The sequence below is a fragment of the Abramis brama genome (genome assembly GCF_963993115.1).
Source record: "Abramis brama genome assembly, chromosome: 12".
Taxonomy (NCBI): domain Eukaryota; kingdom Metazoa; phylum Chordata; class Actinopteri; order Cypriniformes; family Leuciscidae; genus Abramis; species Abramis brama.
In genome coordinates this window covers 34,279,479-34,304,818 of record NC_139974.1, presented here as the reverse complement: position 1 = coordinate 34,304,818, position 25,340 = coordinate 34,279,479, and the positions used below count along the sequence as shown (strand labels likewise).

The following is a 25,340-nucleotide window of genomic DNA, read 5'->3' as shown; positions in this document are numbered from 1 at the left end:
CCCCAAACTGAACAGAAATGCATACAGTATATAAGGCACACAAATGGCCCCCGTTTTGTACAATGACCCTTTAACTCTCTAGGAAAATACTACCAGAGTTTCCCTTTTGGCAATTGTTCAATCCTTAGAGAAAAATGATTTGTCAACACCTGTCTTCCTCAGGGTTGCTACTGGTGTCATGCTCTCAGTGTGTGTGTGTGTGTGTGTGTGTGTGTGTGTGTGTGTGTGTGAGAGTCCTGGCTGAATTCTTCTCTGTGTCTCGCTGGACTGGGGTTATGATGGATTAGGATAAAACATTAACATGGCAGCGAGGAAAGAGCAAGAGGGTGAAAAGAATCATTTCATGCCCTTATTAGCAAGAAGGCCAACCGCTTACCACTTTCATCTGTGAAACACTGACGACATTCACTAAAACACTAAAATAGTATTTGGCATGGCAAGGATATTTTTGTGCACATTTTCATTTTGTTTAAATTTTTAACAGTGACTCAGAGCCAAATCAATATGGAGTGTTTTCCTTTGTTTTCAAGATTGAAGTACTTGATCATACAGTAAGATTTCAACACTCACAATGAACAATCTCCCAGAGATGCAATAAAGATACCCATCCCTTTTATTACAAGACAAACACTGTGCTCTGTACAAAAACCTTATTCTGCTCATGGAAAGTATGCTTAGACAAATTTAAATTGTAAAATAAACTAAGATCAATTTAACAGTATTTTCTAACATAACATGTTGTATTCTGAGTCTTACTATGAATGAAATGCAGTCTAGGTCATTTTCTGAACGCAACAAAGCCCAGTTGTCGGTTACAAGGAGGGAAAAAGAAAAAAGAAATGTCTTAATCTGCTTTTTCACTGCTTGCCATAAACGCCAAAACTGCATTTCCAATCACAAAAGGCCTGTCTGATGTTTCCAGCATTTATAAATGTAGGTTTAGCATTGAAACAGTTTTGCTTGTGAAACTGATTCTCTTGTATATTGAACAGCTGTGAATATACTGTAGAAATCTTAATTAATGTTTATTATACAATAGCCACAATGGGGCAAACATAAAAAATGACAATTAACATCATAAAAACAATTATATTTAACAGTATCAAAGAATAAACTGAAAGTGAGAACAAAAGCAGGGTAGCAGGGTTGCCAAATCCACTGTTTTCCTGTGGAATTTGGTTATTTTAAAACTGTTGCTGCAGATAGATTTTTATTTTTATTTTTTTACCCCATAGGTAAAAGATTTGATATATTGCATAAATTATATTTGACAGAAATGTTTGGAATGGAATATAATATATTCCATAATAAAACTGTGTTAGATGTAAATTTTTGTGAAGGAAGGCCACTGGTAGGGTGCCTTTGAGCTGTGTTTAAGATGGTGCTTTTGCATAACAGTGACTTTAAAATATGTATTTTAGGTAAGGGAATGGCATATTTTGCATTTTGATATTTGGGATTTGGACACTAGGATACTTTTAATTGGCCATTGGGCTTGTTTTGTTACGCAGACCTGGCAACCCTGCCGAGAAGATTGATATCAAATAATAATAACAAATAATAATTCAACAACATAATTTATTCATGCCGCAATGCATACATGGAACCAAAGCACCAGCATAACAGTTTTACAGTTAAACTGTAAAAAATAAAAGAGATTTTATCCAAAGTGACTTACAAATGAGCAACTTCACAAGCAATTTATCATACAAAAGTCAACAATATTTGCAGCGCTGCAATGCGCTGTAGTACAGAAGCTAGAGCAGAAGTTAAAATGCAGAAAACAGAGACAAATAATTTTTATTTTATTTTTTTTAACCAGCCAGTAATATATAAATTCATTAAAAACAAAAAAAAAATGTTTTACTGTGTACAGTGTATATGCAAGAGTGCTTTGAGGTAAACAAGCCACTGATGGACGTCAGCCATGGCGGCACCTGTCAGCCACAGATATGTGTGGGAAGGGGCAGTGGGAAAGGACAGCTAAAGGCATGGCTGGATACCAGCCTTTATTTACCTGTGCTGCTCACACATCCCGTCACACTTCAGCAGTAAGGCTTCAGTAATACAGACTGACACCCATAAGCCCCTCACTCCTGTTGCTGACATCAGTATTCAACCACAGAAATCAGGAGGATAACTAAAGTGTTTTAAGAAACTATTTTATTAAAGTGCCCCTATTATGCTATTTTAAAGTTTCCTAATGTTGTTTTGGAGTCTCCTACAACAGTTTACATGCATCAAAGGTAAAAAAAAACTGTTTAATTTCCTCAATTTCCTTAATATACATTTGCACATCACCACATTTTCAGGGATTCTCAAACGACTCGTCAGATGAATCAATCTCTCTAAATCCCGCCTTTCCGCGAGCTACTCTGCTCTGATTGGCCAGACAGCTCAGTCTGAAATGCCCATTGCCATAACAGCGTCAGTTGTTTACGTTGTCTGTCCTGAGGCTTCCTACACCATAAACTAAAGACAGTAACGAACAATGACGTCAATTTGACCATATTAATGTGAGCGCGAGTCCGATGATTAAACACTGGAAGAACTAGTTATTCAACCCAAACCTCCATCGCAAGGACGACTCGAGCAGGACGTTTCTCAGTGATACACTACTCAGTTTTAGGTACATTATGAGATGTTGCAACTGTAATTCCTCATCATCAGCATTAACAAGTGCATGTCCATCAACAAACCGATTATTTTACTTGTACTAATTTATTTACAGAGTATTTTTGTAATTTATTGCGGTGAACATGTGAGAACTGTATCAATAACAGTGCATATATGCAATGTACATTAGCCGAGCTCTAGCGTGAATGAATGATGTAACATAAACGTTGGTAAAACAAATCTTGCTCCATGCTTAATCTTTCCTCAAAGTAGTGAGAATGACAGACAATCTGCATTAATAGACACAACTTTAGGTAATAGTGGCCCACAACTGATAAGCAGAAGTATTTCAGTAAGACAGTAATAATGTGAGTTAGGCAGTTAGCAGGAGACCTACACAATATAAAACTCCAAACTAAGTATTTTGAACACCATCTTTCAAGAGCAAGCGGTTTGCGAATCCTACATTGAACTCCGAGATTTGAGAAGCAGTCATCAGTGAAATAAAGGGAACATAGCAAAAGTTTAGGATTATACTGTTATGGTATCGCGGTAAAGATGAATATTAACCACTGATTCTTCACATGCTCGTCCTTTGGCTGTGAAAAAAAAAAACTGGCTTTACCTTCACATTGTAGAGCACAGCGTCTTCTCGACATGATGCTGTCCAGTATCCACAGGAATCAGCTGCAGTGTTTGAGGTTCAAGCTTTCCCTGATGTCTGTGCGTGCAATAAGTGGGCGGGCAATATGCTAATGTTTCGTCTTGACGTCACAACGAAACGGCTTATGCCTAGTTTGAAAAACAATTCATTTCATTGACTCAGAGTCGACTCTTACTTTTGAAAGACAATACATTTATATACGGTGCACTTTCAGATTTAAAACTTTGCAGGATGTTTTCATTCACTTAGAGCTATGTTACACATTACATGAAAGGTCATTTTCAATAATCCATAATAGGGGCCCTTTATTGTATGGCCAATGCAATGTTGTCATGTGCTATGCATGCATTGATGTGTTAAATATAAGCATGAGTAAAAATAATAGCATTTAGTTTTAATTTACTGTTTTATTTAAATGCTCAAAGGGATAGTTTACCCAAAAATGAAAATTGTGTCATAATTTGCTCACCCTCAATTTTTTTCCAAACCGGTATGAATTTATTTGCTGAAAACAAAAGAAGATACCAAACAGTTCATAGTATGGAAAATATATATATATATACTATGGAAGTCAATGGCACCCATCAACTGTTTGGTTACCGACATTCTTCAAAATATCTTTTGTGTGTGTGTGTGTGTGTGTGTGTGTGTGTGTGTGTGTGTTCACCAGAAGAAATACATTTATACAGGTTTGGAACAACTTGAGGGTGAGTAAATGATGATAGAATTTTCATTTTTGGATGAACTATCCCTTTAAGGCATTTTACAAAATACATACAATGTCAAAACACAAGCACAATATACAATATCACATCAGTGGACCTGTATATGTGCGATTCACTGGTCCAAACAGAATGAGTAAAAGTGAAATGGATTAAATAGAAGCATATAATGGGCATATAAATGTAATCTGGTGTGCACATTGAGACTACTTATATATAATAATGACAATTAATTAAGTTAATGTTCAGAATTATTAGTATGTTAATATCTAGGCTGTGAGGGAGGATGTTGTTTCCATGGAAACTTGCATGTGAATAATAGCAATGTAATTTTGCCCAGGCAATTTGCTTCAGTTACAATTTTTTACTTAATTACCTGATGCACCATGAAGTCTGAAATATGCTCATAATTTGATTAATACATATGATATATAGCATATTGCTCCCTTTGTTTTGAGTCATGCCATTTTTTGATGTTTTGAAATGTATGTATAACACAGTGTTATGATTATAGTAAATGCAACTGATTGTTAAAACTAAATAATCAATTAATTAAATTCACTGCCAGAGCAATTGCAGCACCCCTAGTGAAATACATTTTCAATCCCTAGTAAAGAAATGATCAAGTGAACCAGTAAGTATACATTCAAGTTTTCGTGTGTGTATAAGCGTGTGCAGTGCTTGAAGCTGGCGTAGATCTACGCGTACATGCATGGAAAAAATATTCCATTAGGCCGAGTCATGGGGGCAGGGTTCCTGCTTGTGCACTACAGCTAATGTACTGACTCCCAATGCCCGGGGTGATACAGCTAGTCAATGTAATTCACGGTCACAGAGGAGCATGGGAAAAGGAGGGGTGGTTTGCTGCCTGGTTTCTGCCAGTTGCCTACTTTGATCCGCTCCAAAGCTAACTCTGCCTTCTCGAGACGGGTCTGCTCCCCTGGACCAGCGTCTTGCCATGCTTCATGGAGTCACTCCCCCAGAAGTAGTGTGTACCTGCAGTGCACCACTGCTGGGAGGAAGTGTGCAGGAGCCATGATTGTTGTTGACTGCAGTGGCACAGTTTCCTTAAAGTGCTGTAATACTCAAGGACAGTGGCATTCTGTGAACTTATGAAATGTGCAGCCAAAATCCCCTTATTGTATTTGTGTTTTTAGTCCACTGTAAAATTTGATTAACATGGGGTCCTAGTTAAAGGCAAACATCATACTATATATAAATATATTTTAACATTTTATTTAGAATGATGATATTTATGATAATGATATTTATTTTTATTTATAATGAATGAAGTAAAATAAATAATATTTTGTGTTTATATTAAAGCTACATTATGTTTTTTTTTTTCGCCTCTAGCAGTCGCTAACCTCTTACAATAACAAAGGCATAGGTTGATGATGCAGTGGAATGATGGGACTTGCTGTCATGCTGATGGATCTAATAATGAGTGAATACATTGATGTTTTTAACATGACTGTGGTATGAAGCAGGGTGCGATTGCTAATGAGAGACAGATATCAGCGCCACACGCGAGTCCCGCGGATATAAAGGAATAAGGACATTTAATTCTACCGAACTACACGCAAGATCAGTTTATTTGATGAATTAAACTTGTGAGGTAACGCAGCGCTGTTTCACTTGGTCTAACGTTACACTATCATACTAAACAGCATTTGAGTGTGTTGAAAGTTATAATGTTATTCTATAAGTTTGTTTGTTTGCTATATGAGACTAGAAGTAAGCTAGATCAACATTAGAATAACATACAGATCATATTCTAACATTTCATCATGTTGAGCTATATAACATTGATTAGTTTTATGTACATTTGCTCACCTCTCTAATAAAGTACATGCAAGAGCGGCGTCCCTGTCAAGTCGGGACTCGTGAAGCTCTGTCAAGTCGAAGTTAGTCATGGACGCTGAGCTCTCGGCATCTCGAAAACGCCACACTGATACTGATCCTCATTTTAGTTCTCCTTTTGTCCCAAAGTCTGCTTGCCATGGTCCATAATGTTTGAACGAAACAACAACAACAACGTGCCACTAGACGTAACGCAGTTGTCCACGTCTGTCGCCATAGTTATGGCAGTACAAGCGGAAAGCAGGGATAACGCGGATATTACGTCATTGACAGGAAGTGAACAGGGACGGGCACTTTTTAAAATTGTGAATTTCTCTGAATTTACAAATTCTTGGAAACAATTAGGATAATGGAATTACACAATTGAAAGAAATATATAACCCTGTGCAAGTGGTTTTTGAAAATTTGATACACAATTCTTACATATTAACATCATTAATAATCTAATGTTACACTTTATTTCGATCACTTTAGACATTCTACCAATTGTATACCAAATGAAGTTTGGTATAGAAGTTTAGAATACTACAACAACTATAACAAGTAACTTTGCAACTATACACTACGCTTTGTAGGTACAAGTCAAATAGCTCTCATTAATTTGCAACTACGTGTCAACTAACTCTTATTAGAGTTAGAGCGCACACACACACACACACACTCAAAAGGTTAAAATAACGCTTTTCTATTTTAATACATATAAAAACGTTATTTATTCCTGTGATGGCAAAGCTAAATTTTCAGCATCATTACTCCAGTCTTCAGTGTCACATGAAATGATCTTTCAGAAATCATTCTAATATGCTGATTTGTTAGATTATTTATTTTTTTCTCACCTCCTTTGACAAACAATTATCTGCTCCAGGGTTTTCATTTGGTACTCACCCCTGCAGTTTCTGTTGGAACAAAATCTCAGTAAAAACTGTCCTTGCTAAAAGGACTGTAAAAGCTTTGCTCTGAGACATACATGAAGGTCACGGCAGCAGACTTTCGACCTAGTTCTGCAGGTGTAACTGCTGCTCCCTTAAACACATCACTTAACCTGCCTTGGCCCCTTTAAAAATAGAAATAAAAAATAAAGTGGACGTTCTCATAGGCTAAAGTGAATGCGATGTAAAGACTACTTCAGGTCAGATTTGATGTGTCAGAATCAGGTCAGATTCAGTTTTTAAATGTAGACCTATATTTTAAACCGCAACTTTTGAAGTGTTTTGTAAAATCAAAATGAACACTTATCTTATGTAGGCTTGTTGTTGTTATATAACTTTGAACTCGTTAAAGTACAGTTTGTCCCTAATAGAAGCAGAGTGCTAAAACATGACACATTTCACATTACCTGTAAGCTTGGGAATAGGCTATGTTCAAGATAATGAGTGTTTCAGTGTTTAAGGGAGCCAATTTCCAACCTTAAATTGAAAATATATATCTCACAATGTGACTTTTTTTTCTCTTAATTGCAACTTTATTTCTGTGTGTTCCTGTGCGTTTTTGTATTTATGTATTTTATTGTCTGAAGTGATTGTACAGCACTTTGGTCAGCAGTGGCTGTTTTAAATGTGCTCTAGAAATAAAAGTGCCTTGCCTTGCCTTTCTCATAATTGTCAATTTGTTTTTCATAATTGTGTATTTTTCATAATTGTAATTGTCATAATTTTCCATTTTTCAAAGTTTTGTTTTTGGGGTCTACAAGAAGTTTTCATGTTTGAATGTTCAAATACACATTATTTTCCCACATATTTCACATTTTTGCAGCACCTCTCTTCCCAGGCTGTCAGTAACACTCTGTTCAGTTCCGATCTCTTCATCCTTCCGAAAAGCGCAATGTGCTCTGTTTGGTCAGCTGGATCAATGTGTTGTGATTGGTCAGTCGCTTCGAGCATGTTTCAGAAATGTCAAGCCTCTTACCATAACCGCGAGTTTCAACACACCCTTAATGCAACTCATCCAGGCCTTGCAACGTTTATTAAGTTCCCAGAAGAAAACTCAAGACTACAATCAAGGCATTTCAGGGAATTCAAAAACAGTGTGCACTGATATAAAGAATAACTCCCATTGGAGTGAATTTGCAGATCGTTTTCATGCTCAAACAACAACAATACACACTAAAGAAAGTTGAAAATGTAAAAAAGCATAATAGGACAAGAGTCAGTAACAGCGTTCTTCAGTGTCTAAATCATTCGTATGGAACAACAACAGCAACAATACCCACCAGAGAATGTCACAAATGTGAAGGACACGGATCCCTTGCAATCATGTGTGAGACTGTGAGGAAGAATGTGTGTGATTATAAGATGGGGAGATCATCACAACTGAGTGCTCATCAGAACTGTTCCAGTTAGATCACTTGAAATCACAGACTGTACTGGTGTTCAGTTGCCGAACGACCACTCCTGTGTAAAGCTGTCCCACTGTGACTCAGCATCTATCCTAATCAAACAGCAATCAAACACACACTCACATACGCACACTCCTAATATCCCTCTCATCACTCTCACTCTTAACTGCTTGATAGAAAAGCCCAACAGCGAACAAAACAACAAGAAAGTAGCCCCAGGGGCCCTTTCTTAAAAAGTCTGGCAGGCACAGATAGAAAAGCAAAGCAAACCTTCTATCAGTTTTTGCTTCTCCGTCTAAACTAGGAAAACAGCTTTGAGTGGTTGGACGGGCTCCATGAATCTTGTTTTTTACCAATTCAGAAGAACCAACGAACTGGCAAACTTTCCCCTCTCTTTCTGTTTCCAGAGCACACACCTTATCTTCCTTATTTGCCTTCTTGACAGGTTGAATTAGCTTCTGTGTGCAACCTTCCTGAAGGTGAGGTCCCATTAGTTCCATCATTGGCTATTCATGTAGGACCTCAGCTTCAATCAGCTGGCTGGTAAACAGAGCTGCCGCAACCCATATTGGGATTGACAGGCCCCTTGCCCCAGGGAGAAGGTCACGGTGGTTTTCAGGTTATTGTGTTTTCAGACCACACGGCTCTGGGTGCTGGTTACTAATGGGGGCGTCTTTTTATATGACCTCAGCATTCTCAGCAGCGCCGAGGCTGGAGGTAATAAACATAATCTTGGTTATGGTATACATCTGTCTCAGGGCTGCTGTAATAATGCATACTTCCCTGTTCACTCTTAAAAACAGAGGTTCCAAAAAGGGGGTTTCAAAGCAATGCCGTTGAAAGAACCATTGTGGGTTCTCCAAAGAAACTTTCAGTGAACAGCTCTTAAAAGAAAGATTTTTTTCTTAGTGTAAAGAACATTTTTAATAATCTAAAGAACATTTCTCCACTATAAAGAACCTTTTAAGCAATAAAAATGTTTACAGGTTTTTCATGAAACCATCGATGCCAATAAAGATTATAAAGAGTGTAAATGAGAGGGTTGAGTAAGTGTTGTTCGTCCAAGCATTAAACTCAGTCCAACAACGAGCAAAACAGGTAGACTTGAGTCTTATACTAAACTTCACTCAGAAGTAGAAAGAATGGCTGCTATCTGACTGCATTCATCTCTCTAGTTTAATGGTAGGTTCAACATCTTGACAACTGCCATATTGAAGAGGAAAAAAAAAGTGAAAACTGTCCCCAGCTTTGTCCGTTAAGATGCCTGGCAGCTAAAGTGTCTGAAGCAGGAGTAAATTGTGAAAAATCACATCCCTGACAGGTTGCTGAAAGGAAAGTCTTGTTGGTTGTTCTGGATAAATGTGGTGACATTTAATTTCTGGTTTCAAAGCTTCATAGTCCCGAAGTCTTAGTCTCAGAGTATATAAAAAAAGGTTATGTGATGCTAAATCTAGTGTGGGGACTATGCTGGGCCAGAGAGTGCAATTCAGAAACAAGCAAAGCAAACAAAAGTTTGCTTTTATTAAAATTGTATAAAAAAATATTATTAAAAATGTTATATAATATGTCAAGTCAATCACAGAAGAAGTGCTCCAAACCACTAGGGGCACAATAGAGTTATCTTCATGTTCTTGATCTGTTACATAGGACTTTCCTTATAACATTTAAGCTGAATATTATTTATAAATGCTAACTAGATGTGTTCACTACCTGTCAAGCGATGTGTGTGACATACCGTAAAGAAAACGGTTTGTCTTTTCAAATCTGCTATCGCATGTCATTATATTTATTGAGTTGGCTCATGCGTTTTATTTTTTCATGCTTCAGAAATGTGGCGTAATTTCTGGTAAGGGAGCATAGTGAGCATTGATGTTCCCTGGTTTTCGGGGTGCATTGTGGGATTTTTTAGGGAGCGAATGTTCCAGTGCACTGGAAGGATTTTTCGATTGAGACAGCCCTTAAAATGGCCGACTCCCTAATCAGTGCCCTGAATACGGAACACGCATCCATACTCTCTGACTAGGTACTTATTTAATTACTTTGTGACTGCCAAAAAGGGTATGTTCTAAATAGTATGAATGTGTGTAGCATGATTGTAATCGGGACATACCACATTTGCCATGTTGTCACTGTCATGTGAGTTACCAGTGTCAGTTGTGTTAATTCACTGCCATTCACAAATCCAATCCAGTGGCCTCATGTGATAGTAAAGTGTCCACTGTATGTGCACTTCAGAATCACAGTAGAACTAGTAGGTCATTTTGCCTACTTTTTTTTATGAGTAATGTGAATTCAGACATATCGTTCTTGTTACATACTGTTTTTCACCTACTATATCTAGGGAAGTATGTGATTTCGTATGCCGCCTATATGTTGTTAAATTCAGTGTGGAGATTATTATGGGCAGAAGAACACAATGCAGAATTATTATCAAACCAAACAAAAGATTGAATTTGACAACATTAAAACGTACCTTATAACAATTATTATACTGAAAACAGCATCAGAATGTTGTTAAAAAATGCTACATTTGATTTCACTCTCAAAAAAAGTTCTCCAGTCCATTAGGGGCATGCAGCACAACAGGGGTATTACAGTATGAACCTAAGATGAAAAATATGGATCTAAAGCATTTTTTAAACAAGGCAAATGTATAACTAAACAAAAGTAAAACAGTAGTTTATAAACTGATTAAAATGTGTTCTACTAGTCTTGTTTTATGTGTTGAGTATAGAGATCAGAGCTGGGGAGGATGACAGGCTGAACAAACCAGGAAGGCAGACTCTGTCATTAGGATGGACCTAGACTGGAGGTGGTGGGCGAGTGCAGAATGATGTCCAAATGAATTTGACCATCATGGACGACAACTCGCACCCCCTCCATGACAAGCCTGTCAGAAGGAACAGCAGTGCAACATGGAGCACAACAGAATGTTGTTTGAGTCTACTACCAAAAGAAATGTATGAAAAATCTGTCCAATGCAATGTGTAGTGTATTAACACTTCACCTTATTTTTTGTGTTAATTTGAGTACCGTATAATCTCTCTTAAAAATATTATAGACCTTGTTGTGGTACCACAACACACCAGAAAGCTCAGATAAACAAATTACAATTTGTTTTGGGAATTATGTCCTTCAGAGTAAAATTACAATATCATATTTCTGCCACAGCTGTTGAGTAAAATCACACCAGCATACATTCAGGCAAGTGTCAACTACATAATGAAGGCAGAAACATGTCAGTTCAGGGTAAGTTGTTACAATATTGTCCATGAATATGCAAATAAGTCCCAGCTTCCACTCAATCACACTTCCTCGGACTACCTGATCCACTCGGTCAACTAAACGCTACACAATGGCAGGGGGAAATATTGGTTAAATTCAGACATATATGTTTGGACCAGAAACTGATTCAGAAGAGGAAGAGTGAATTATTCAGGGTCGTCTACAAGTCCACGTATCAGACGTTTTATGTGTCGCTCTCTACAACGTCGCACACATAACGGTAATTGATATGACTAGCCTTTTGCTTGACTACGTTATCAAACAGCTAATAATGTGTTGCTAATGTTACACAAACCATGTTCCTGTTTACCATCTTAGAGTCAGACAGCTGCTAAAAACCCGCATCCTTTGAAACGCTTTGAACATCACAGAAAGTCAGTGGAGAAAAGCCCAGCCCTGAACATTGGATTGGTTTCATGTTTGTTACTGTTTCAAACAATTTGCACATGGTTTGTCTTAAGTTTGTCTTATTTTTCACCAGAGGTCTTTAAAAATATTAATAAATAGTAAATACTATAATACTATATAATACTAAAATAACACAAGCCCCAACATTCAAATAAATGATCAATAACATTTTTGACTTCTTCATGTGCCTCTATAAATACTGATTTTAAAACATAAATCTACGCTGAGAAATAATCAGTGGAGTAAAAAGTGACAATTAGTTGCAGTGTGTGTTTGTGAATAAAAACAGAGACCTCAAGGAATATAAAGGAGATAAAATATTCCAGCACCCCAATCCACTAGCCTTCATACTGCATTCACTTATTAAACGGCCTAGTGTCTGTTTAAAACCTCATCTCCATGCGACTGTCAGTAACTGGCAGTATTAATTACCAAGGAGCTTTCATTGGTGTATGAGGCACAGCATGCTTAGGGCAACTAAAGAGTGATCAACTCCTTTATTAACAACACATCTCTTCACCTGAAGAACCAGTTAGGAAAACAAAGACATGAAAAACAAACAACACCATTTGCATAGCATCAACCAAAATGGATGATCTCCTAGTCTTCCATGACATCCATATAGCAAACCTGAGAGTTGGCGTATGTCACCAGTGATGCCACACAACAATTTCTTGAGGTTCTAGTGAATAATTCATCAGCCAACAACCTTAGGCCGCCATTATCTATTTAAATCCGAGTGCAAACTCATCCCAAAGCCTGCATGTGGTGCTGTCATGGCCTGGTTAGAAAACACGGAGGGAGGCCAAGGGAGAAAACCGGAAATTAAATGTTGAGCTAGACTGCAGCAGGGCCATCTTGGGTCTGCTCCTTTCTATCATTTTCCCCATCTCTCCTTGTGCCCGCTCTCCCTGCTCTCCTCAATCATTCATTTATTCATCTACTTCAACATGTCATTCCTTCATCCTGAGTCATTGAGGCAATCTTTCTCTTTCTCAATCCATCCTTTTCAAAATCCACTCTTGTGTTTCATCTCAACCTCCCTTTGTTTCCACTTCCCTTTCTTTCTCTGATCTTTTCAATCATCCCTGTAAACATCTGGTGAAGAACCTCCATTAAGCTTTAGACCACAAGCTTGAGAAAATGCTCATTGTAAGCTACAGTGGGGTTCAAAAGTCTGAGACTACATTGACGTTCTGGGATATGTTTTAATTAAATATGGAAATGATAGTTTTTTTAAAAAGTCCACACTGAAAGCAAAAAAGTCACAATCACAACAAATTTGGTGTTTAATATACAGTTATGCAGATTAGGATTTCGGACCAATGAGATTTCACTGTGGACGGGGCTATGGTTTTTTTTCTGTTTATGAAAAGTGTGGTTCTGCCACATGTACATTTACTTATATTTGCATAGATTCAAATATTGACACCATCTAAAATGTAAACCATTTACTTACGAATGGCTTAAAGGTGGGGTATGTGATTCTCTTTTTTGTCCATTTTTTCAAAATCACTTGAAATCCTATTCCTAACCCACTTACAGCCACTGAGTTAGAAGCACTGAAATGAAAATTAAGCAATTTAAAGGTGCTCTAAGTAACGTTTTTACCTTAACTGAACAGCTTCGGAGTCAGTGGAATGGTTATATTACTTATTTCGGGTTGAATGGCGGTGGTTTCGCACCCCCCTGGTGTCCAAGAGCGGAAAAAACTCACTTGCAACTTTGGGCCGGTGGGCCGCCGGCCTCGACGTCAGGAAGTATCGCGTGATATCAGGTCTCGCGATGTAACGAATTGCTTGACGGCACTGCACACGTACACGCCCCCCATTCGAGCACAGGCTAACTATAAGCAAAGGGCAACGATAGATTGAGTTATGGCTGAGCCTGTAAAAAAGAAGCAGAAAGCTAGGAAACCAACGAAAGAGGAAACGGGAGACTGACTGAGCAAGAAGTCAGACTCGAGTAAATATCGGACCGGCTTTTTCAGAATGGGGAGAACTGAGAGAAACAGAAACCTGCAAAACGGATGCTGACCTGACCTTCTTGCTGTTGCACTTGTAACGTTAAGTATCTTTGGAATAAACTGTGTTTAATATTTAAATTTCAAGTCATTGTGACCTCAGGATGTTTGCTATTGTCTGTAAAGGTTTTTATTATGATCGCTGTCTGTTACGGGCTTACTAGTACGCTAGATACTATAACTTTGATGTTAGCATTGTCATTAGCAAACACGTTTGATTTCTGTAGTTGTTTGGCCGTTCCTCTGTCGGTTTTATTTACTTACACTTTTATTTTATGTCACTAAGTCAACGCGTCTGATAATAGGCAATAAACATGTTGCACATATCATTATCGAGCTAGAAAAAACGCTCTGATGTTTTCTTAGACAAGCGTCATTATACCAGATGAACTTATAGACCTTGCTAATATAACTTTAGACAAATATTAGCCTCCGATATATATATTTTTTATTCTCATGCCCACTCTCCCAAAAAACAAACAAACACGAAAGCAGTAGTTCGCCTCGTTCATATCGTTCGTTCCCGGTAAAAATACTAGTATGCATGACAGTTGGAAAGAAAATATTGCTTTACTTGCCTCGGTAGACATAACTGGTTTTGAAATAGCCGGTTCCTCTGCTCAGCTGGGTTGACAGCTGATCAGCTGGGTTGCTCGTGGCGAGGGGGGAGGGACAACAGTTCGTTTTTACGACAGAGTGTTTGAAAGCATTTACTACCAGACACTAGGGGGAGCTTTGTAGAGAAAAAACACTCAGGCTTGCCTGGTGTCCCTTTAATCATCTGTGGAACGGGCGGGACTCGAAAAACTCCAGCCAATTATTTCCAAGACCACCTAGAATCATTGGACAGTAAGTTTGTCAATCAAACGGTCGTACCATCCCCCCTCCCCCCATCCCCCTCATGCATGACTGCGAGAGACAGAGAGAGAGTACTGGGTGGAGTCAGGGCCAGCGTCAGAGGAAAGAAGGTAGGACCATTTGAGTTGTGTATTTTCAAAATCTGCCGGCCGTTTTGCAAATCCCATACCCTACCTTTAACTGATGTAGAAATTTTTAATTTTTTCAAATCCACATTTCATCTATGAATCGTGCATATATATATATACAGTGAGGAAAATAAGTATTTGAACACCCTGCTATTTTGCAAGTTCTCCCACTTAGAAATCATGGAGGGGTCTGAAATTGTCATCGTAGGTGCATGTCCACTGTGAGAGACATAATCAAAAAAAAAAAATCCAGAAATCACAATGTATGATTTTTTAACTATTTATTTGTATGATACAGCTGCAAATAAGTATTTGAACACCTGAGAAAATCAATGTTAATATTTGGTACAGTAGCCTTTGTTTGCAATTACAGAGGTCAAACGTTTCCTGTAGTTTTTCACCAGGTTTGCACACACTGCAGGAGGGATTTTGGCCCACTCCTCCACACAGATCTTCTCTAGATCAGTCAGGTTTCTGGGCTGTCGCTGAGAAACACGGAGTTTGAGCTCCCTCCAAAGATTCTCTATTGGGTTTAGGTCTGGAGACTGGCTAGGCCACGCCAGAACCTTGATATGCTTCTTACAGAGCCACTTGGGATGGTACTCATCATTCTTCTTCCTCCAAACACGTTTAGTGGAATTATGACCAAAAAGTTCTATTTTGGTCTCATCTGACCACATGACTTTCTCCCATGACTCCTCTGGATCATCCAAATGGTCATTGGCAAACTTAAGACGGGCCTTGACATGTGCCGGTTTAAGCAGGGGAACCTTCCGTGCCAAGCATGATTTCAAACCATGACGTCTTAGTGTATTACCAACAGTAACCTTGGAAACGGTGGTCCCAGCTCTTTTCAGGTCATTGACCAGCTCCTCCCGTGTAGTTCTGGGCTGATTTCTCACCTTTCTTAGGATCATTGAGACCCCACGAGGCGAGATCTTGCATGGAGCCCCAGTCCGAGGGAGATTGACAGTCATGTTTAGCTTCTTCCATTTTCTAATGATTGCTCCAACAGTGGACCTTTTTTCACCAAGCTGCTTGGCAATTTCCCCGTAGCCCTTTCCAGCCTTGTGGAGGTGTACAATTTTGTCTCTAGTGTCTTTGGACAGCTCTTTGGTCTTGGCCATGTTAGTAGTTGGATTCTTACTGATTGTATTCTTACTGATTGTAAATAAATAGTTAAAAAACCATATATTGTGATTTCTGGATTTTTTTTTTTTTGATTATGTCTCTCACAGTGGACATGCACCTACGATGACAATTTCAGACCCCTCCATGATTTCCAAGTGGGAGAACTTGCAAAATAGCAGGGTGTTCAAATACTTATTTTCCTCACTGTATATATATATATATACACACACACATATGCACGATTCATAGATTCATACAAAATCATGGAAAAGATATCTTTTATTTATCATTTTGCATCTGGTTATATATTCATGTAAATCTTTTGTAATGCATATCATATTATACATTAATCTAAAATGCAACCATCTTCACTAGTTGTCTCAGACTTTTGAACCCCCACTGTATATTAAACAGACGCCAAAGAGCCCTTTGGGACAGTAATAATCATATTTCTGAGCTGCAGTCTGAGATGCAAGTGAAAAAAGGGTTCAGACCATAAGTGCAGGGCAGATCTCATAATAACAACATAATTAGAGCGATGAGCATATCATCTCATAAGTCTATTGATCCATGATTAAAACCATTTATAAAATCCAGACCCTTTGCAGAGCAAACAGAGAGAAGGTATATAAACCCCACACATGCATGCACACAAATGAACATTATCAACCTCCATAATTCAGTGAATACAAATTTGTAAATATGTTTAGAGTATGCAAAGCTTGTGCAACAGCAACAACAATCATGCACAGCCATGTTTCACTATATTTCCCCACCCTTCTACACTCTCTGCACTCGTTCTCCATTCACTTTGCTCTTCAGTCTTCCTCTGATGTGTGTGCTTCTCTGCACTGTGCTTCAGGAGCACTGCAGTGCTCAGTTACTGTAGACCAGCTAAAGGCTGCTAGGTTTGCTCGTAAGCGTCCGCTGCTTAGCTGGGTCCAAGGTCAGTGGGGCGAAAAGAGCCGATGCAGAACCAGATCACAGAGAATAGCAAAATACATGGACAAAAATGTAATTTGTTTTATCCATGCAGATTTTGTACCAATTACCCACCATGTCTTTAAGCTTCTAGCCTTGTGTTGATGTACCCTGATGTATTGGACTCGTTTGATGCTTACTTAAAATCGGGATCTTTCCACATATTACATCATTTTTTCATCATATGTGCTTCGCTTTTTCCTTCTTTTTTTTTTTTTTTTTGGAATAGACAAATAGGTTTTGAAGACTACATGGTTATGCACGATCATTTCTATTATGGATTATCAATTCATCTAATCAGGCCCTTATATTTTTAACATACTCGGGAGCTCAGTTTAAAAGTCTTGGTAATTTCTTTGGAGGAATCTTTTCCTGATTGATCCTTACAACAAACCATCAACGTGATTATTATAATAATTACTTACCACTCAAACAATGCCTGCCAACTCCTCATGTGTCTATGAATGGCACTTAGTCATTGGCAAAGCTGATCAGAGCCATTCCCACCACCCAGAATAACAAGTCTTAATCATACAGAAAAGCAACCGCATCATCCGGCAAAATGGCAGCACCATTCCTGCAAATGTTAACACCCTCTAAATGTTAACATTAGATCCAAAACTTGATGAACATACAGTATATATTTGGAAACATTACTATTTTTAATGTTTTTGAAAGAAGTATCTTATGCTCATCAAGCCTGCATTTGATTGATCAAAAATACAGAAAAAAAATTAATATTGTGAAATATTATTAAAATTTTGAAATAAAAGTTATATAAAATAATAATATGCTGATTTATTATCAATGTTGGAAACAGCTGTGCAGCTTAATATTTTTTTTATAACCTGTGATTCTTTTTTTGGGGGGGGGATTCTATGATGAATAAAAAGTTTAAAAAAGATCATATATTTTTTTTTAAATAGAAATATTTTGTAACAATGTACAATGCCGTTCAAAAGTTTAGGGTCAGTATTTATTTATCTATTTTATTTTTTTTGAAAGAAATGTATACTTTTATTCAGCAAGGATATGTTAAATTGATTAAAAAAAAGTTACAGTAAAGACATACAACATTAGTATTTGTAAAAAATTATGGTGGGTTTGTTCCTCCACCATGGCACTCGCTTGCATGGCTGGAAAGACCTCTCAGCCAATCAGATTCGAGGAAAAGTTACTGTTGTATATAATATAATATAATATAATATAATATAATATAATATAATATAATATAATATAATATAATATAATATAATATAATTAACATAATAGTTTGTGAGAAGTAGAGCATTCTTTACTGAACATATAACCATTATATAAGCCAAAGAAAATGCTCTGAACATATACTTTCCTTTCTATATTCAGGAATGGCTCATAAAGCACTCAGATAGTAAACTCCTTTCATGATAAGCAAAATGTCCTTTTTATTATTGGATGCTCAATGTGGTTTATTGTGTGTCAGACAGAAAGGGGTTTTATGCGGCACATTAAGTACAGATCATACTTTAAACAATTTTGAAAAGAAAGTGCATAAAATGGGCCTACCCAAAAACTCTCATCAGATGTTTTATGCACCATTTACACATGGTGGAGAGAAGGTGCACATGTTTCTCTTTTCAATTAACAGTTTGAAAACACAAACACTTGCATGAAATTGAAAATTTACGCCAGATCCGCTTTTCGAATGATTCATTCTGCTCGTATATGAGTCCCAACGTGTAAATCCACGACCTCGTCGGAGAGAAGCTTCCTAATCAGTGTGTCTGGATACGGCTACAGCGCTGAGTGCTTGAGTTAAATCAAGAGGAATCAGGAACTAAAGGAGAAATCTCAGAGGGGATAAGTACTCTCTGAATCCGAGTACAGATGGGGTCTTGCATGAATGTGTGTGAAAAAGCTGAAGGAACTGATCTGTGCCTTGAGAGCATGAGGGAATGTCTGTTTAGCTACTACAAACTTCACAGTGGTGGTCAAAATAAAAATGGACATGCTGAGAGCCTGCAGTGTAATTCCCCAAAGGCTTCTTTTATAAATAGGCAGGGCAGTAGTGTTAAGGCAATGGTCTATTATGGAGTGAAGAAAAGTCCACTAGCAAAGACATTTGCTTGTGCCGCACCAGTCTCAATTCTAAACCTTTTTGCTCTAATTTGTCTATAGTAGGCCTAAAATTTAAAGGGGACCTATTACGCCCAAAGTCTTGATTTTGGTTTTGAGGTCTCCTAGAATAGGTTTTTATGTTTGAATGTTCAAAAACACATTATTTTTCACATGTTTTACATTATTGCAGCACCTCTCTTCGCAGTCTGTCAGTAACGCTCTGTTTAGTTCCTGTCTCAATGAATGAAGCCCCTCCTCCTGAAAAGCGCACTGTGCTCTGATTGGTCGGCTGGACCCGTGTGTTGTGATTAGTCAACCGCTCTGAGCGTGTTTGAGAAATGTCACGCCCCTTACCATAACCTTCAGTTTCAATACGCTACTAACGCAACTCAACCAGGCCTTGTCCCTTTTTTTGCATATGCCTTTGGTGGTAATTACTGCATTTAAATTAGGAATATTTTGACTTGTACGTTCCAGGAATAAAACTCAAGATTACAATCAAGGCGTTTCAGGGAGTTCAGAAACAGTGCTGATATAGAGATTAACTCCTTTTGGAGTTACTTTGTTTCATGCTCAAACAGCAACATTGCACACTAAAGAAAGTTGAAAATGTAAACAAGCATAATAGGACCCCTTTAATTAGCATGTATAAATTGGAAAACAGAAGGATTCCAAATGATGCCGAAATGCACCAGACATTAACATTAAATAAAACACATAATCATGAACAAATAAACAGACTTAATTATCTCAGTTTTTTTTGTGACAATGAGATGAATTAAACGGATTTGGAGGATATAAATAACCGAAGCGTTTATCTTGGCATAATTAGCTCTGATCCCTTTTTTTCCTTCCCAACAATTAGGTATATCTTGTCTTTCCCCCCCAAGCACAAGCCTTTGTGGCGCCGGAGTGAAATGAATAAAACACAGTGGTTCACGTGTCATTTTTCTAAATAAGGGCGAAATATAATTGAGTCAATGAGCAGTTAGTTAACCTACTTATTCAATTTGCCTCTGCTCAAGCTGCACATGTAGAAACTACACAGCACACTTCAAGCCAGTAACATCAAGACATCAAACAACAGCAAGATCAATACAAATGATCTTGTGATGCGTTTATCATCTTTTTCCCCACTTCTCAGCGTTACATTTTATGTACCAGTGATATGGAAAATAGGCTGGCGATAGCTGAGTCACATTGAGAAGAATCTAGCCTATATTTTTTAACACTAATTGCATAGTGAACATTTGGAAAACATGCCTTGAAGACCCTGAAAAACACACCATCATCACAGAAGCCTTTTTCTGATCCTTTATCAAGTGAGTTCATTAACTCTCCACTTACACGGCCCATGGCAGTGATCTTTCATGCAATAAACTGGGCAAGGAGACATATTTTAATCAATATCTGCTCCCAGAATCTGCTCCCATGATGTTTGTGCAGGTCCCATAAGGCCTTTTTATGATGAAACCACAACCCTATAGCTCTAAAGTCTTTTCATATGATGTGTTTTGTCAGTATAGTTCAATCTCTGGAACTCTAACATCCATCTCAGACCACAATCTGGTTCAACTGTTGGTGTGATGCCACTTAGCGCATCCTTGTCCAGAACATCCTTTCACAGTCAGCAATCAATTATTCATTAACTTAAGTTGCTCCAAGGTTCAGAGGTCCCCTATCAGCCCTCAAAGTGCTCTGATTCGAAACGCGTCTGCATGACCAGTGCTCCGTGACAAAACTTCCAAGTGCTGTTAAGTTGCACAGCTGCAAGGGTCTGTTTCATTTAAACCCCTGTGAAATGAAGCCGGGTGGACCGGTTCATTCAGTACAGGTCCTCAAGATGACCTAGTCATCTTAAAAAATTAAAACATTGGTAGGGTATATTATCATGCAGGAACAACCATGATTCCAAACATGGGTAATATCCTTTGAGGCATAACCCCTAAGATCAAAGGCATGCTTATAATGTGGGTAGATCAGCCTACTGTGATAGCTTCCAAGCCATATTTGCATCCATATTATATCCAGCTTTTAACTTAAGGGGGGACAATAAAACCACGCTATTCATGCAATGCATTAAAAACGCACCCGCATTCTGCTTACCTTGCGTTTAAGTTAGCAGGTCAGACTCGCATTCCCGTACTGAAAATATTCAATATTCCTCCGGGCAGAGGGTTCGGTGCGCGTGCGGACGGTCCGTTACTCGCCGCTGTTTGAGATCCTGACAGCAGCTCTCAGGATTCCCTCTGTCCCAGCCACGCGTTTCCATTGGTCCGCGGATCTCCCCGCAGCACCTCACCGGGAGGAGGGGCAGAGAGATGCGCTCTTGCACGCGGCAACATGGAAATACATCCGAAGAACGAATCTGCTTCTGCATGAATGAATATACAGGTATGTTACAGTGGTTTAGGAGTTGTAAAATGAAAGAATAAATTCAGCGCGTGCAATGCGATGACATGCTGATACGGGATCTGAAACGAATCTACAGTGCTTTGAGACAAAGGAGCACTCATGCTACTTTTTCCCCTAATAGTGTGTTGGGGATTAAACAGAAACGAAATGACCAGAATGGATGCCAGACACTTTTCTGAAAAGTGCATTATAGTAGCCTAACACACGGATAAAGCTTCTGTAATATCTTCTGTAATAGCCTACGTCAGAGGGACATATTAAAGGATCTAAAGGAGAAGGAAAGAGATTAATAAAGTAATTGTCATCAGAACATGAGGGTTATAAAAATAGTCGGTAGTCAGTAGATTAAAATGATACTCGCATGTGGTGACGTATCCACGGTGTAAATGGCAGGGTTATACAAGACTGACTTACAGTTGTGTAAAATACAATGCATAATAATGCAATTTTCTGTGGAATCGATTATAGCCTATTTTTTTTGTCATTAATGACAGATAGCCAGACAGGATAGATGGATAGATGGATGGATGGATATAGATTAGCTGTAATGTTGACATATGGCAGGCTAATTATTGTTCTTCTACTCAATGCTGCTGCATCACAATCATTTTCTGGTATATACACTATACAGTTGTCATTATAATGTAATAAACTGTAGAACTATTACAGTAAAAAAAGGAATATATATAACCTAAAATGTTTTGCAGTGGGCATTACAAGTAGTAATAACACCAAAAAAAGAGAAAACACTAATTTTAATGTCAACACTTTAAACAATTATACAAATTGATTGTTTTTTCCTTATCCTAGTCATTCATTAAAACACAGAAAACTAATCACTGGACCTACTTTTTTTTTGTTTTCAGCCTTGTGGTTCCATAGTGTTGTCACTAAAACATTGTCACTATCCATTTAATATTCGGGGGGGGGGGGGGAAAGATTATCACACTTTTTTTATTATTATTATTATTTTTTTGTATCTGGCTCAGACACCGTGTTGGCAGCCATGAGTGTTATTTTCACAGCCTCCGGTGGCAACTCAGACTCTGTGCAAATGAATGCAGTGTAACTTTGCAGACTTTGCAGACACATTAGCAAGCAGGCCTACAGGAATATGACTTCAAAACCTGCATAAAAACACGCATGCCTCTCTAGTCTTAAGTAATAAACAGCTACATATCCATGGAAACAATCACACAAAGGAGGACACTAGAATTCTTGTTTCTGGAGCATGAGATTTTAATTATGTTCAGCACCTTGGCCAGCGACCACAAAAACGATTACAAAGAACTGCTGCATCTCAGATCATCTTGAGCAACCTCATCATTACACAGCAAGATCCATTGACGTACACAGATGAAACATTGCAAATCTGACAGCCAACAGTGATGTCATTGTAATATTTGCATACTACATAGTGATTGGTATATTAAACATTCAGATGACATGGTTCTTTGAGAGTCTCTCTCTCTCAGAGCCTGGTTGTGACTAGACCCAAATGCACTTGAGTGCACCATAACAATAACAATAATAATACAAATATTATATTATATTATATTATAATACATTTTCGAGTACCCATATATCCACTAAACAGAATCTCAACATAATTCCACTGAACCGGTTAAATATACTCTGATAAATACTTTCATTTATACATTTACAAGAATCTTGCAAAAAAAAAAAATATTGTATCATTGTAAAAACTTCATTAAGCATGCTTCCCATATGAATCTCTGATGCAAGTTTCAGCAATAGTGCTGAAAGCAGTGCCGCCTCAATATATTTTGCATCATTCATTCTGCACCTGAGAGACTGTCCCCCGCCACAATGCTCTATAATTGTAGATGATACTGATATAACTATGAATGAAAGTGGTGATTTGTGATGGGCACAACACATCTGGTGGAGGGTAATTTTAGTAAGTAAATGATTATTTAGAAAGGTATTGTGTGGTATTGACTTTAATTTCTCCTTTAGTTTGAAGTTAAATATGATAGAGCAATGCGAGAGCAGCCCCATAATTATAGCCACATTTGCCATTGCATGGTTGAGTAATGACTGCTTAGTGTCTGATGTGGTAATAACATAAAGAGCCTTCAACCTCACACAAGGCTCCGCACCTTCATAACGCAAATTCAGCACAGTTTAGAGTTATTTCTAAATCACAGTCAGGCTTGTATAGCGCTGGTAAGCTCAAAGCTATTTCATGATTCATAAACATGGTTATATTTTCATATCATGCTCGCATGTTTGTTTCATGCGTACATAATTCGCACACTCTGGGACAGGCAGCAGGGACATTGATATTTACTCAAGCTATCACATGGCCTTGTAATACACAAGGCACATCACAACACGTCTCCATCACACAGTGTGTCCTGGCAATGGCAGGACTGAACAAAACCGAAATCAAATTTCCACTGAGGCTTGTGTCACATCACAGCTAAAGGTCACCTCTGAATTTAGTGTGCGGTCACAGCCTCCACCTCCCATGTGTAGTTTGAACCCGAGGACAGGGAAAAAAATTGTGCTAGCTATTGAATCCCGGAAATGTGTCCCACACAGCTGTCCTCTGCCTCTCTTGCCTGGGCCTAAACAATTCTCCAAAACGATTGATTGACTTGAACATTATATCATGCTTAAAATATCAGTAGTAAATAGTTCACTTGACAAGTCATCATTTACTCACACTCATGCCGTTCCAAAACCTACTTGACTTTCTTTCCTCTACAGTGCATAAACGTTTTAATAATGTACTGATCATTCTTTTTGACGCAATACGAATTTAAGGACACAAAAGCATTATTAAAGTATTATAAGACCAGTTAATATGACTTGTGATGACTTGTAATATGTTGATGCTCTTATTTTGTTATGTGTTATTTTTGTGTACTTGTGTACAGCACTTTGGTCAGTCATGGGACGGTTTTTAAATGTGCTTTATAAATAAAAGAGGTAGAACTAGAACTTCTTTAATTTGCACATCTTCAGTAGGCTAGATCACACACAGAACATTCCACTCCCATCTGCGTTTTTTTGGGATTGCGCTCTCACGCTAATTTGCCCTAAATAGTGAATAGTATTCGAAAAACATATTTGCGAAAAATACCCGGATGACCTACCTACTAGAATTTCAGATTTTTTAAAGCCGATATTTATGTGATGAAAGTCGCTGATGACGTCATTGATGAGCAAATAAGCCTGAACCTCGAGCTGAGACTCGTCTCGAACGCGGGTTTCCTTGTGCACAGCAATGGCATATGACACAGCGCTCTATATTTTTATTAGTTCTTTTGACTTTGGGTCGTTATATTTCTCACAGATTTCTGCTCGCTCTAAATCACATATAGATATAGTAAAACAGTAAAGATTACATTTATATGAATGCATTAGTGTGAGAGAGAGCGATTGCATGTGAATTGCACCTGGCAGCATCTCTCTACTATTAGTGAAGCTGTGGGTTTTAGTTACTAAAAAATACATGCTAGAACTTTTCAGTTTCTAAGCTTTTTTATTGATAAATCACAGAACAGAGTTTACAATACATTTCAGCGCTACTGAATGATTCTGAGCGCGCGCGATCTGCGCGTGATATGCGAGCTACTGTCTGTATGTGTGTGCATAATACAGCAGCAGTTTAGAACAACGATTAACTTACCTGTACAATAAGCTGTGTAAAACGTGCATTCACGCAATCAATTTTGAGCATCCAGATGGTATAATCAAACATTTCTTGTGGAGTGCTCTCTGCATGCATTTATTTATTATTTTAACTGAAACAGAGCGTAAAAGTGGACTTCAAAGATTTCCT

General features: G+C 38.0%; 1 protein-coding gene across 1 annotated transcript in view; it reads right to left on the bottom strand.

Annotated features, from left to right (window-relative positions):
• The window catches only part of dlgap3 (discs, large homolog-associated protein 3), a 172,380-nt gene extending 151,051 nt beyond the window's left edge, over positions 1 to 21,329 (bottom strand). The window contains exon 1 of the mRNA XM_084130490.1: positions 21,218 to 21,329. The gene's annotated coding sequence lies outside the window, so the exon portion shown is untranslated. The remainder of the gene's footprint in view (positions 1 to 21,217) is intronic.
• Positions 21,330 to 25,340: the final 4,011 nt, after the last annotated feature.